We start from the raw sequence: 13,396 nt of genomic DNA on the forward strand, positions 1-13,396 counted from the left end.
GATCGTTACCTTAACAAAAACACTTGTTGGTAGTTGGATCTCATTTTGATCCAATGTCCAAGATATTCTCTTGCAACTTACATTATGCGCTTAGAGTCTGTTTTGCTTTTGTTGAGTATGATCTGAGCTGCTCGGTTCAGGTGAATCAATACCCCGAAGGAGCAACCCGTATACTTGAACTGTAATGGCCTGCGGGCAAAATTGTGAATGAAGTAAATGTGTTGAGCTTTCTTTTGTTCACCCTCGTTGTGATTGCTTCTTGTGATTGCAATTTTTCTCCCTCTATTCTCTCTTACACTCTGATTACAAGCTTTCGCGACCGGCAAGCGAGCTGACAAGTAGGCCGATAGCGGTAAGGAGGGATCGTCGCACCGCGCTGACCCATTGAAGGAAATAAGCTTGTGACAAGTGGTATCAGAGCTCGTTATCGTGCTGGGAAGGGACTCTAGAGTCGATGTCGACAGACACGCCGACAAGCTGCGATTTGTGAGCATGACATCGTGGCGCCTTTTCAAAACTTGCATAACACCAAAGGCAAGGCAGTTGTCGAAGCTGAGGAGATGGGTTCACCTCGGGGCCAAGAAAAATTAGTTACAACTGTTAACAAGCTGATGGAAGATATGACTTCTCATGAGGAAGTGATTTCACGTGTATGTGAATCATTCAGTGGACTGAATGATATGGTGGTGAGCCTGCAAGAGCAGGTAAACTTACTAATGGGGCAGGTCACTCCGTTGACGACTATAGTGACCGACTTGCAGACTGCAGTATGAGAGCTTCAGTTGAAGAACCGTATGTTGCAACAGACGGTGATCCTAAATGGCAGAAATGGTGAGAGGCTATCAAGGATTGATGTGCCAAGACCCACGAAATTCAATGGTTTTCGTGATAGCAAGGCCATTGAAAAATTCTTTTTCAAGTAGAAGACTACTTGGATATCCATAATGAGATCATTGATGATCTGATGATTAAGGTCACAACAACCTTACTTGATGGAGATGCTATCGCTTTGTGGAGGCGAAAGCTCAGTGACATGGAGAGTGGTCAATGCGTGATAAACACCTTTGATGACTTCAAAATAGAGTTGCGCAACTATTTCATGCCAAGAAACGAGCAGAGGCAGGTATACCGAATAGTTCGTGAGCTCAAACACTCTGGTTCGTTGCAAGACTATATCAGAACGTTCTAGAAGCTTATGCTGGACATACCTAACATGCCAGAAGACGACAAGCTCAACTGGTTCATTGTTGGACATCAGTCATGGGCACAGTCTGAAGTGGAAATGAGCAACCCCTGTATTTTGGAAGATACATATGTGGCAGCCGAGCGCTTAGTTGACACTGAGTGCAAGCCTTTCAAACCAAAGTTGAGAAGAAGCCTGACCACGAAGGTAAAAAGAACGAGCGGCGTGATGATAAAGGTGAGACATCGACACGCCATCGATTCGAAAAAAAATAGAACTTCATAAAGCATAACAAAAACAACAAGGGTGCGGTTATGACATGCTTGGCTCTAATTTGTTATTTTCAACAAGCTTCCATCCGCAAACAGAGCGCATCAACGGGCTACTTGAGCAGTACCTTAGGCACTTTGTTAGTGCCAATCAGAAAAATTGGGTGAAGCTCCTTGACGTGACACAATTTTGTTATAATCTGCAGAAGAGTGAGTCTTCAAGCCACAGCTCGTTTGAGATAGCACGGGGTAGCAACCACTGACCACCCATACTCTTACCACACAAGAAAAGTGTAGGCCATCTTTCTCCTACCAATTTGTTCGCGACTAGCATGAGCAGAATGAGTTGGCGAAGGCATTCTTACATAAGGCGGCAAAGAGAATGAAGAAGTGAGCGAACAAGCATCGTTGGCTCGCAGGGTTCCAAGTTGAGGGGCAAGTGTTGGTGAAGCTATATCCTGGTTGCACAGGCATCTTCCGCGGGCGGCACGACTGCCCAGAAAGTATGAAGAACCCTTCACATTCACAAAGAAGGTGGGCAAACTCGCAGACAAGCTGGAGTTGCCCCCAGACTTCAAGGTGCATCTGATGTTCCACGTATGCAACCTCAAGCAGTTCCATCCAGATGATGGAGACCCAGAACGCAGTGTGCCACAGTGCGCTCCTATCATGCAAAGGGCCTCGACAACACAATAGGACCAAAAGCACCTCAGTAAGATCATTCGCCACAAGGTCAACTACTTGGGTGAAGCGAATAAATACTTTGTGCATTGGGAGGAAACAACAGAACCAACATAGAAGCCTGCATTTTGAATGAAGAGTCGCTACCCGACTGAAGTCAGTGCTTACCACGAAACAAATGGCGCCGAGGACGACACATGATTTGAAGGGGGGAGCATATTCCCTTGTGACTTATATTGTACAGTTGCGCTTAGAGTCTGTTTTGCTTTTGTTGAGTCTGATGTAAGCTGCCCAGTTCAGGTGAATCAATACCTCAAAGGGGCAGCACGTATACTTGAACTGTAATGGTCTGCAGGCAAAATTGTAAATGAAGTAAATGCGTTGAGCTTTCTTTTGTTCACCCTCATTTTGATTGCTTCTTGTTATTGCAATTTTTCTCCCTCTATTCCTTCTTTCTCTCTGATCACAAGCTTCCGCGACCGGCAAGCGAGCTGACAAGTATACTACAAGAAACCTGTGGATTAGCGACGACCTAAATCCGTCACTAATCTGACGCTAATCTGTCGCTAAATAGTTAAGCAATGGATTAACGTCATATTAGAGACGAGTAACTTCCATCACGAATTTTTCGATGTTAATTAGCGACGGAATATATATGTCACCCGTTTCGTCGCTAAGTATCGACAGAATGTATCTATCACCAGTTTTGTCGCTAAGTTGCGACGTAATAATGAATACCAACATTCGTCGCTAGGACGTTATTACTATACAACGATTTTTGTGTTGCGACGAATTTATAGTCGGCGCTAATTTGTCGCTACATTCAACGCTAATAGTAATTAGCGACGGATATATCTGTCGCATATAAGGAAAAAATTAAAAAAAATATTTGAAAATCAAATATCGAGAAAAAATTTCTCGTGATACATTTTATATTTTATGTGAATAAAAAACAAAGTACACATCAAAATACATATAAAATGAAATTAAAACAATTAATCGATCCACTGTAAAATTCGCAAGGTCTAATTATTTACAATTCAACATTTATATTTTTGAAACAAAAAGAAGGCAAAACAAATTCATCACATGAATCTAATCATCGCCAAGATTTTGTGCATCCTCTTATTCATTGTCTTGATCTGTCCTTTCAGCTCCACTATGCTGATTATCGCCAACAACCTACACGAGAAAAGAAAGGTCAGTATTGATAAATAAAATATACTGAAATAAATTATACTCTATATGTGATTTTATCATATGCTCATATGTGTTTTAAGGCAGTAAAAAAACTGTATATGTGATTCTATCATGCTCATATGTGTTCTAAGGCAGTAAAACTGTATATGTGATCCTATCATGCTCATATGTGTTCTTAAGGCAGTAACAAAAACTTAAATGTGATTCAATCATGTTCATATGTGCTCTAAGGCAGTCAAAAAAATGTATATGTGATTCTACCATGCTCATATGTGTTCTAAGGCAGTAAAAAAACTTTATATGTGATTCAATCATGCTCATATGTGTTCTAAAGACAGTAAAAAAACTGTTTTTGTGATTCTATCATACTCATATATATGTGCTCTAAGGCTGTAAAAAATTTATATATGTGATTTCATCATGCTCATATGTGTTCTAAGGCAGGCAAAAAACTGTATATGTGATTATATCATGCTCATATGTGTTCTAAGGCAGTTAAAAAACTTTATATGTGATTCAATCATGTTCATATGTGTTCTAAAGGAGTAAACAAACTTTATATGTGATTCTACCATGCTCATATGTGCTCTAAGGCAGTAAAAAAAATGTATATGTGATTCTACCATGCTCATATGTGTTCTAAGGCAGTAAAAAAACTTTATATGTGATTCTATTATGCTCATATGTGTTATAAGGCAGGCAAAAAACTGTATATGTGATTATATCATGCTCATATGTACTCTATGACAGTAAAAAAAACTGTATATGTGATTCTACCATGCTCATATGTGCTCTAATGCAGTCAAAAAACTGTATATGTAATTCTACCATGCTCATATGTGTTCTAAGAGAGTAAAAAAGTTATACATGTGATTCTATCATGCTCATATGTGTTTAAAGGTAGTAAAAAAAACTGTATATGTGATTTTATCATGCTCATATGTGTTATATGGCAGTAAAAATATTATACTGAAATATTATATAAAAGGTTAGTATTGATAAACAAAATATACTGAAATAATTTATATGCAATGCACCTAAGTTAAGGCAATCAAAGTTATATGAAATCTAACGACATGTAATACATCACATGAAACTTTCATACCTAAGAGGCATCTGCAAACGAAGCTCCCCTGTTCTGCAAAAAAATGTTGAACTCATCCCGGAGAACGTTGGCAATTGTTTTATGAAAGTAGTCACGCATTATGTCCTTAACGATCTGGCGTACATCATCCTAAGAATCAGTCGGATGCTTGGAGCTGATGTTGACGGGAGAAGACTTTGAGCCGTGACTCGAGGAAGCAACGACTGGTGAGGTGTTCATATTACTCCCAAACCCGAACACATGACCCTTTTTGGGTTCACCTGCTACAGTCACCCATGTTGCAGGATCAAATGATGGATGCTGAGTAGAGTCATCGTCATATCGCTCTACCATCTGTTGCTCATATGACTCCTACAAAATAATATTTATAGTATGAATTAATAATTAAGAATTATAATGTTTATGATAACTTGTATATTACAATGATTATTAATACAATAAATACATACTGTTGTCGTTCTCGCCTTTTCCGATACGAACTCTACCATGGTCTTATGTTTATGTGTTTGAACGTATTGGAATGTGAGGTTCAAAGTACATAGATGAGAAATTTGAAATCTCTTCCAAAGTGTACGCCTCACAAATAGAACCTTCTACTCTTGCTTTATTATGGACCTTTTTTTTTAGGTCAAACATGCATTTGTCAAAAATATATATTTCAAATTTGAAATATCTATCATTGAAGAGACAAATATAAGAAAACATATACCTTTCAAATGGATGCATCCACCGATATTGCACAGGACCACAAATCCTTAGTTCATATGGCAAATGTATAATCAAATGTTCCATAACATAGAAAAATGTTGGCGAAAAAATCTTTTCTAGCAGACAAACAATAGTGATGACAAAGTGTTCAAGATTCTTTACATCAGATACTACGACTTTCGATGCTTACAATGTTTTAAAAAATCCACTTAACTCAGACAATACCCCCCATATAGGTTTGTCTAACGTATCATGGAATGCTAGGGTTATCAATCGTTGCATAAAGATATGACAATCATGGCTCTTCAACCCATATAATTGTCTATCATCAATCTTCACAGCCCGAGCAATGTTAGAGACATATCCATCTGAAAATCTCAATTGTCTCAACCATTGACATACTTGTTTTATTTGATCAGGTTCAAGCACATACCTTACTTTTGGTTTCAGTACTTTGCCATTATACTCTTTGAGTTCCAATTATGGTCTTTTACATATTACTTTTAAATCCATACAGGCTTTCAGATTATTCCTCGTTTTTCCTTTAACATTCATTACTGTATTGAACATATTATCAAACATATTTTTCTTCACATATATCACATCCAAATTATGTCGTATCAATAGGGTCGGCCAATATGACAGTTCCCAAAAATAGATTTCTTTGTCCAATTGTGATCCTTCCCAAATCCAAGGAAGGGCGTCGAACTACGGGCATTTGTTAATACATCTGGAAAATATTGTAATCTTCTTAAAATCTCTATGCCACACAACCTTGTGGGTGGACCTTCCATTTCAGTTATGCTTGCTTGAAATGCATTCCTTTGTCGTCGGAACAGATGGTCGCTGGGTATAAATCAACGATGACACTCAAACCAGCAAGGCTTCCTTCTATGCGTTAATCTAAAAGTTTTTGTATCCTCCATGCAGTACGGACATGCCGACCTTCCATGTGTGCTCCAACCAGATAACATACCATATGCAAGGAAGTCACTGATTGTCCATAGAACAACGACCTTCATATTGATTTTTTTTTCATCATACATGATAACACTGTCATCCCACAGTACTTTTAGTTCATCAATCAATGGCCATAAATATACATCAAGATTTTAGCCAGGTGAGGTCGGACTAGAGATCAATAGAGACAATAAAAGATTTGGACGCTTCATACACAAGCTTGGTGAAAGGTTGTATGAAGTTACAAATACTGGCTAGCATGAGTACGGAGTTGATCTACCCCCAATGGGATTAAATTAATCTGTACATAGACCGAGTCTAACATTTCTAACTTCCATTGTGAAGTTCTGATGAGTATGATCAAAGTGCTTATAAGTTTTCGCGTCAACATGATGTATGATCTTGTCTTCATCATGTCAAACTTTATTTGCATGTCATCTCATATGTTTAGCTGTCCTTGAAGACATATACAATCATTACAATATAGGAGTGATAGGAAAGTAGCAGAGCGACTTATATGAAACTTTTTTTTATCTCGTGCTACCATTGCCTCTTTTCTTTGGCTTGAATCGATGATGCCTATATGATGGGCATGATATGTTGTTTTTCTGATCTTTAAAATACACAATGCAATGATTTGGACAAGCATCTATCTTTTTATACCCCATACTTAGAGCGTTGACTATAACCTTCGCACGATAGAAATTTTGTGTCAATTTCTCATCTTTGGGCAACATACTTTTCACAATCATGTGCAAACGATCAAAACATGATTGACTCAAATTATACTCAGACTTCAAATTCATTAATTGAAGAACTGCAGACAAGATAGTGTGACTCTCGCAAGCGTTCCAAAGTGACTCATCAACATCTCTACGTAAATCATAAAATCTACTAGCTGCATCGTTTGATGATTATTCATCTACTGCAGTTGTTACATCACTAGGACCCATTATAGAACCCAGTATTGTTCCTACGATATCAAATATCAAATCCATATATGGATTATCGTGCACCACATTCACCCGTGCATCAAAATTGTTTCTAAATTCTTCACCATGAAACGTTTAATTCTGATAATCACTCATAAAACCCTTCCTGTATAGGTGATGTCTAACGCCACGAGGTTCTACAAATCGATCGTTCTTACAAATCTTGCAAGAACACCTAATCCGACCTGTGGGATCCACTGTAATGACACTTGTTGTTGCAAATTCAAAAAAACTTGCAACACCATCCATATATTTATGCGATAACTCATTTACAACTATCCTACGGTACATCCATTCACGGTTTGCAATCATTTTATCGTATGATGTTACAAATAGTATCCTAACTAGTTAAAAGAGAACCATCAAAATGTTATGATGAAGAAAATATCAAATTTATCATGCAATATATGATGTCATACAATCACAAGAATTATGATGCATGCATTGATAACTTAATATTTTCATGTGTAAACTATTCATAACACGATACATTCATTTGAAAAATGCTTTCATTATACAATCTCATATGTAAGTTATAATCAAATTGAAAGTAACTACACGCAAGCATGAATACAATCATATCAAATATTGCAATACATCGAAAACATTCATATCAAAAAAATGTCAAACATGTACCTGCAGCAAACACACTCCAATTTCTCGCTAACTACTATCATGCTTAGCATGAAATCCGTACTCTAAAAATAAGAACACTTCTATTCTCTTACATTAAAATTATGTTCGGCATGATCTCTAAACTCCAACAAAGCAGTCCTAGATATCAACAACTAAGTGAGTGTGAACAATAAAGTGTTGCATCCAATAAATTAAATAACATGTGATGCGCTTGCATCACTTACTCACCATAGGTATTTACCCGATTTGCATTGTTTTTGTCACTTACTTACCACGGGTGACGGAGCACAAGCGGGATCCATTGAGAAATCTGCAAAAGATATTGTGTTAAAATGAAGTCACCCTCTGCCGAAAGGAAAAAATTTAGAATAAATATCAAAGTCGGACGGGATTTCGGCGAGGCAGAATGCCTCCCAGGCGTCAACCACCTCTCTGTTCGGCCCAACAGGTTTTCGAGTTCGGCCGGCCAGTCAGTACGCCAATAATGTACGACTGCGGCATGAGGTCTCTGGAGGCAGTGATCGTCTCCCAGAGCGGCAGGCACGGAGTGATGCCGTGGTTCAAGAACCCGGTGATCGTCGGGCGCCCCCCGACTCGTCGCCCTTCCTGCCGAAAAAAAATGAGGCAGGAGGGGCGACCCCCTGCCGAAAAAAAAATGAGGCAGCGGTTCGCCCCCGTGCCCCCCCCAAAAAAAGAGGCAGGGGGCGACCCCCTACCGAAAAAGCAGGGGGGCGACCCCGTGCCCGAATAAAAAAATAAGTCAAGGGGGGCGACCCCCTGCCAGAAAAAAAGAGGCAGGGGTCCTCCCCCCTACCGGAAAAAAAAAGAGACAAAGGGCGACCCCCTACCGAAAAAGCAAAAGGGTGGCCCCTCTGCCGGAAATAAAAAATGAGGCAGGGGCGACCCCCTGTTGAGAAAAAAAATGAGGCAGGCGCCCCCCTGTCGAAAAAAAGAACAAGGCAGGGGGGCGACCCCCTGCCGAAAAAAAAATGACCCACTTACTTGAAAGACGTCGTGCGGGAGGTGACGAGCGACGAAACGGGGGCGATGGGTCGGGAGAGAGATGGGCGGCGAAACGGGGGGCGATGGGCCGGGGGAGGGACGAGCGACGAACCGTGCAGTGATGGGCGGCGGGCTGGGGAGTGCGTCGGGCGGGAGAGGGCGACGGTCGGAGGAGTGCGTCGGGCGAAAGAGACGAAATAGGAAAGAGAAAGAAGGGTTCTGATTAGGGATTTACAGGAAACTTAGCGACGGATTTGGCGACAGTCTACTTTCGTCACAACTCTGTCGCAAATTTACATGGCCAATTAGCGACGGAATATTTCTGGCGCTAACGTCGTCACTACGTAGCGACGGGAAAACCTTCATCACAAAATTCGTCGCTAAATACCGCAGGTATTGCGACAAAAACTTGACGTCGCTAAGTCATTGCTAATTAGCGACGGATTTGGCGATGAAAGTTTTTTCGTCACTATTTTTGTAAATATTACGGATTTGAGCGACGAATTTGTTTCTCTCGTTAATCCGCCACAAAGTTGCGACAGAAAAAATCTATCGCAAACTTACGTCACTAATGGCCATTTTTCTTGTAGTGGTAGGCTTACGGCGGTGAGGAGGGACCATCGCGGCGCGCTGGCCCATTGAAGGAAATAGGTCTGTGACTCAAGATGCCCCATATATAAACCCTCTCCTTGTATTCTCCCCTTTTCAATCTCTCTCTCTCTCTGATTCCCCACCCGTGTAAGATGCCGTCAGATTCTCAAGCTCGAGGGCCGAGATGAGCACTGCTAGAGGAATCTAGCACTATCGGAGGTCCAACCCTTACTGGTGTCCCTCTTTGTCTCTCTTGATTCCCCTCTTTCCCGCCTTCTCTTTCTCTCTCTACACCCCTCTCGTCAACCTCTCAAAACCCCTCTCTACTCTTCTAGTCTCCCTCTCTCAAAACCCCTCTCTCTCTCCACCCCTCTTGTGTTCCTCTCTCAAAAAAACCCTCTCTACACCCCACTCGTCTCCCTTTCTCTAATAGTATGTTGTGTTCATTTTCGCATGTCAACCAATTTTGAAATGGTTCATTGTTTTAAGTGTGCTATTATATATTTTCATTTGTGGTTTTCATTAGGCCAATATTTATAGTTCTCCACTTTCCTTTAGTTGCTCCTTGTAATAAAAGTACATTTTCTATTCACTTTAAAGCTTATGATTCTAGTCCATTGGATTCTATGTTTTTTAAGTTGGGTTGGAGAAACATGACATATAATGTAACACCCCAAAAATTTTAAGGAATTTTATTTTTAATTTGATTTATCTAATTGCAAACATAGCATAATAGAATATTTGAAACCAATTCAAACTTTAGGTGGGTTACACATACATCTGAATTTAAATATCTTAATTGAAGAAAATAATTCAAACCAGTACTCAATTAAATTGAGAGTTTACATGTCTCAATAAAAATCCAACTTAAACTACATAAACATGAATTTAACCCAAATACAAGAGATAAGCATTGGTACATCGTTAGATAATCAACTAAAGTATATAACATAGCATGACAATATAAGTTCAATGCACATATTCATAACCAAACATGCTTACAGTCAACATTCATAACAATTATCCAGCTATGCATAATTTCAAAGGTAAATAGACAATTCATAATAAACCTTATCATCATGGATATACTGTAGTAATGCCATTGATTTAGTATAGGGATGGCAGTGGACCAAGGCACAACGGGGCTCCGCCCCGCCTCACCCTGTTTGGACCAAGGATGAAGGGCATAAAATGGGGATGGAGGCAGGGACGAAGGTTAACATCTATCCTTGTCCAGGGATGGAGGCGGGGATGGACTTAAGCTTTGCCCCGCCTCGTCACCATTCCAATTCCTGCCTAGCCCCGCCCTGCCTCGTCCCCAATCCTTTAAGGGATGACTATAGACTAAGGGAAAATGGAGCCCCACGTCGCCTCACCCCCATTTGGACCGGAGATGGAGGACATGAAACAGGGATGGAGGACATGAAACAGGGATGGAGGTTGAAATTCATCCCCGTGCGGGGATGGAGGTAGGGATGAAGGTTTGGATTTTGAAACGGGGTGGGAGTAGAGACCTTGTCCCCCGCCCCCTCCCCAGTCCACTGCCATCCCTAATTTAGTACTTAATATTTTGTCTATCTTTCATTGCCCTTAAAGATACACATTCAGGGTTCCTAACTTCGATTCAACCAAATCAATAGGGGGTGTTTGTTATGCCATGTGGTTTATTAACCTCATTAATTATAAGAATCTGTCAACCCCCTTTGCAGTTTTCTACTAGAGTGGTCTGTGATTGAGAAAACTCTAAGTGGTTCATACAAAATCGATTTATACTCTATAGAAATTGAGAACATACTACCTAAGTCACATGATAGTCCAACCCTTATAACCAATGACTAGGGACCAACAGAGATGCCTAGCTCTCCAAAGTGATAAATGGTCGACCAATCGAGTGTACCATCACCCTCTCTAAGAAGGTTCTGAGTTTGAATGGGTAATTAGGTGTTATTTAACATTAAGTTTATACATTAATTTCAAGTACTCTTAGCACACTGGCTCACTAGCCCAAGCTCGACTCTGAGATATTTAATACAATGTTGTTTCTTAACTCATTCAAATTGCTTGCAATACAAACCACATCTTTGTGTAACCTTGAGCACGGGTTCCTTGAAGCAATTATGTGATTATGTGCATATTTTTGAAGTATTTTTCTTTTGCGCTCCACAAGCACCCATGTGACCCACAAAACCCAGGCTCACACAGAGTCATGTTATGCTCATATCACATATTTATTGTCATCATGCATATACTGTATTACATGCTCACATGCTTACATAAAGTTGCATGCATAATTTATTCATTATTATGATCCTTCAACAAAATCACATGTGCATTCATTTATTTTTCAATAATCATGCCTTATTATGCATAATGCACATTATCATATATGATATATAAATTCTTGACATTCATGATTTAGCATGAAGAACATTCACTTAACATGCATATCATATCACTCAGCTTTTAAGCATTGCTTGTCATGTTTAGCAATGTAGAAAACAACTAGGCATTAACACATGTGAATTGTGAAATTTGGATCCATGTTTACTAGATTATGAAAAAATCATCAAAAATCACAAAGAACCATTTTGACTTCTAAATTTTAAATAGAGTTGCCCTAATACGTAAGGAAGAAACCACAAAAAATTTATCCTCAAACTCGTTCCATAAATCCTTAAAAATTTTGTAACTGACCTTTATCAAGAAAAATTACAGGACATATTTTGTAAACTGCATAATTTTTTCTCAATTTTAGATTTTTTTTAGATTTATTGTGAACTCTATTGAAAAAACCCTTTTTACAGTGCCTTTCACTATGTCTTGACTTTTACCCAGATTTTATTCAAATTAATTTGAGCCATTTTGAATAGGTTTCTATAATTTTCAACATGATAAGTTGAAACAGTGCTGCAACCAAGATAAAAAATATATGTTCTATTGAAATAGTCGTTTCATCCTTAATACTGACTCAAACGAGACCAAATAAGATTCTAAAATTAATCCCTAGATGTGTAGAGCATTCTAGTATATTTATTTTTATTTGTTGGACTCATATTGTGGGAGAAAAAGATTTTTTTCTGAAACTGATTACATTAAAAATAGGAACAACATAAGTGTGATTTAAAAAACTGACAATAATTCCATAATCAAGATCAAGGATGATATCAAAACATGATCAACTATAATTGCAAATAATTTAAACATATCTATAGAATATTACAACAATTATTTAGGTTTTTTTATACTAGCAACAATTATAACATCAACATGCATCATCCCTAAATCATGTTTCAATCATGGATCTATCCAAATAGATGCACCTATCCATTAATCACATGAAAACCAATCAAGATATTGAATAATGGTTTTAAAGTTTACTAACATGAAATCAACTAATTAACATGCTAATACTAACTTATTTTTTGCATACAACAAAAAACCTCAACCTAATTTTGCCTAAACCTCTTTATAAAATACGAGACTTGATTTAAATCAAGATTCAAGCCCAAATAATTTCATAACTTATGAATCATACTAGTAACACATAAACTCATCATTCATACACTAAATACGCTGGAAATAATTGACATCCAACACTCAATCATAGATTTAATTCACTCCAAAGCCGATTTTTACCTAAAGGCTTCAAAACATTTTTTTTCATCAAACCGATTTTCAAAAATCAAATATGGTGACATGGTTTCAACAAAATTAATTTAAAAAAAAACAAAACCAAATCTATTTTGGTTATTCTAAGGTTTGATTCACCCTTGGTTAAGTTATTGGAATAACTCCTACACTTATCCCATGTGTTTAGCTTGACTCATGCCTACGCATTTGACGCACCCACCTCGAAACGGATCTTATCGAATCACCAAACTGGATCAATCAAATTTTTAGAATTGAACACCCTCCTCCGAACACTGCAAGCTTCGTTAATAGAGTTCCTTCACATCAACCATGTGAAGGAGACGAGAGGGAAGTGAGAAGGAATGTGAGAGAGAAAATCAATAGAGGAGAATGAGGGATTTGAGAGGGGAAGAGATTGAGATAAAAAAAAAGAATGTGA

This window comes from Nuphar pumila, chromosome 3 (genome assembly GCF_984573655.1).
Source record: "Nuphar pumila chromosome 3, dmNupPumi1.hap1.1, whole genome shotgun sequence".
In the NCBI taxonomy this organism is placed as follows: Eukaryota; Viridiplantae; Streptophyta; class Magnoliopsida; order Nymphaeales; family Nymphaeaceae; genus Nuphar; species Nuphar pumila.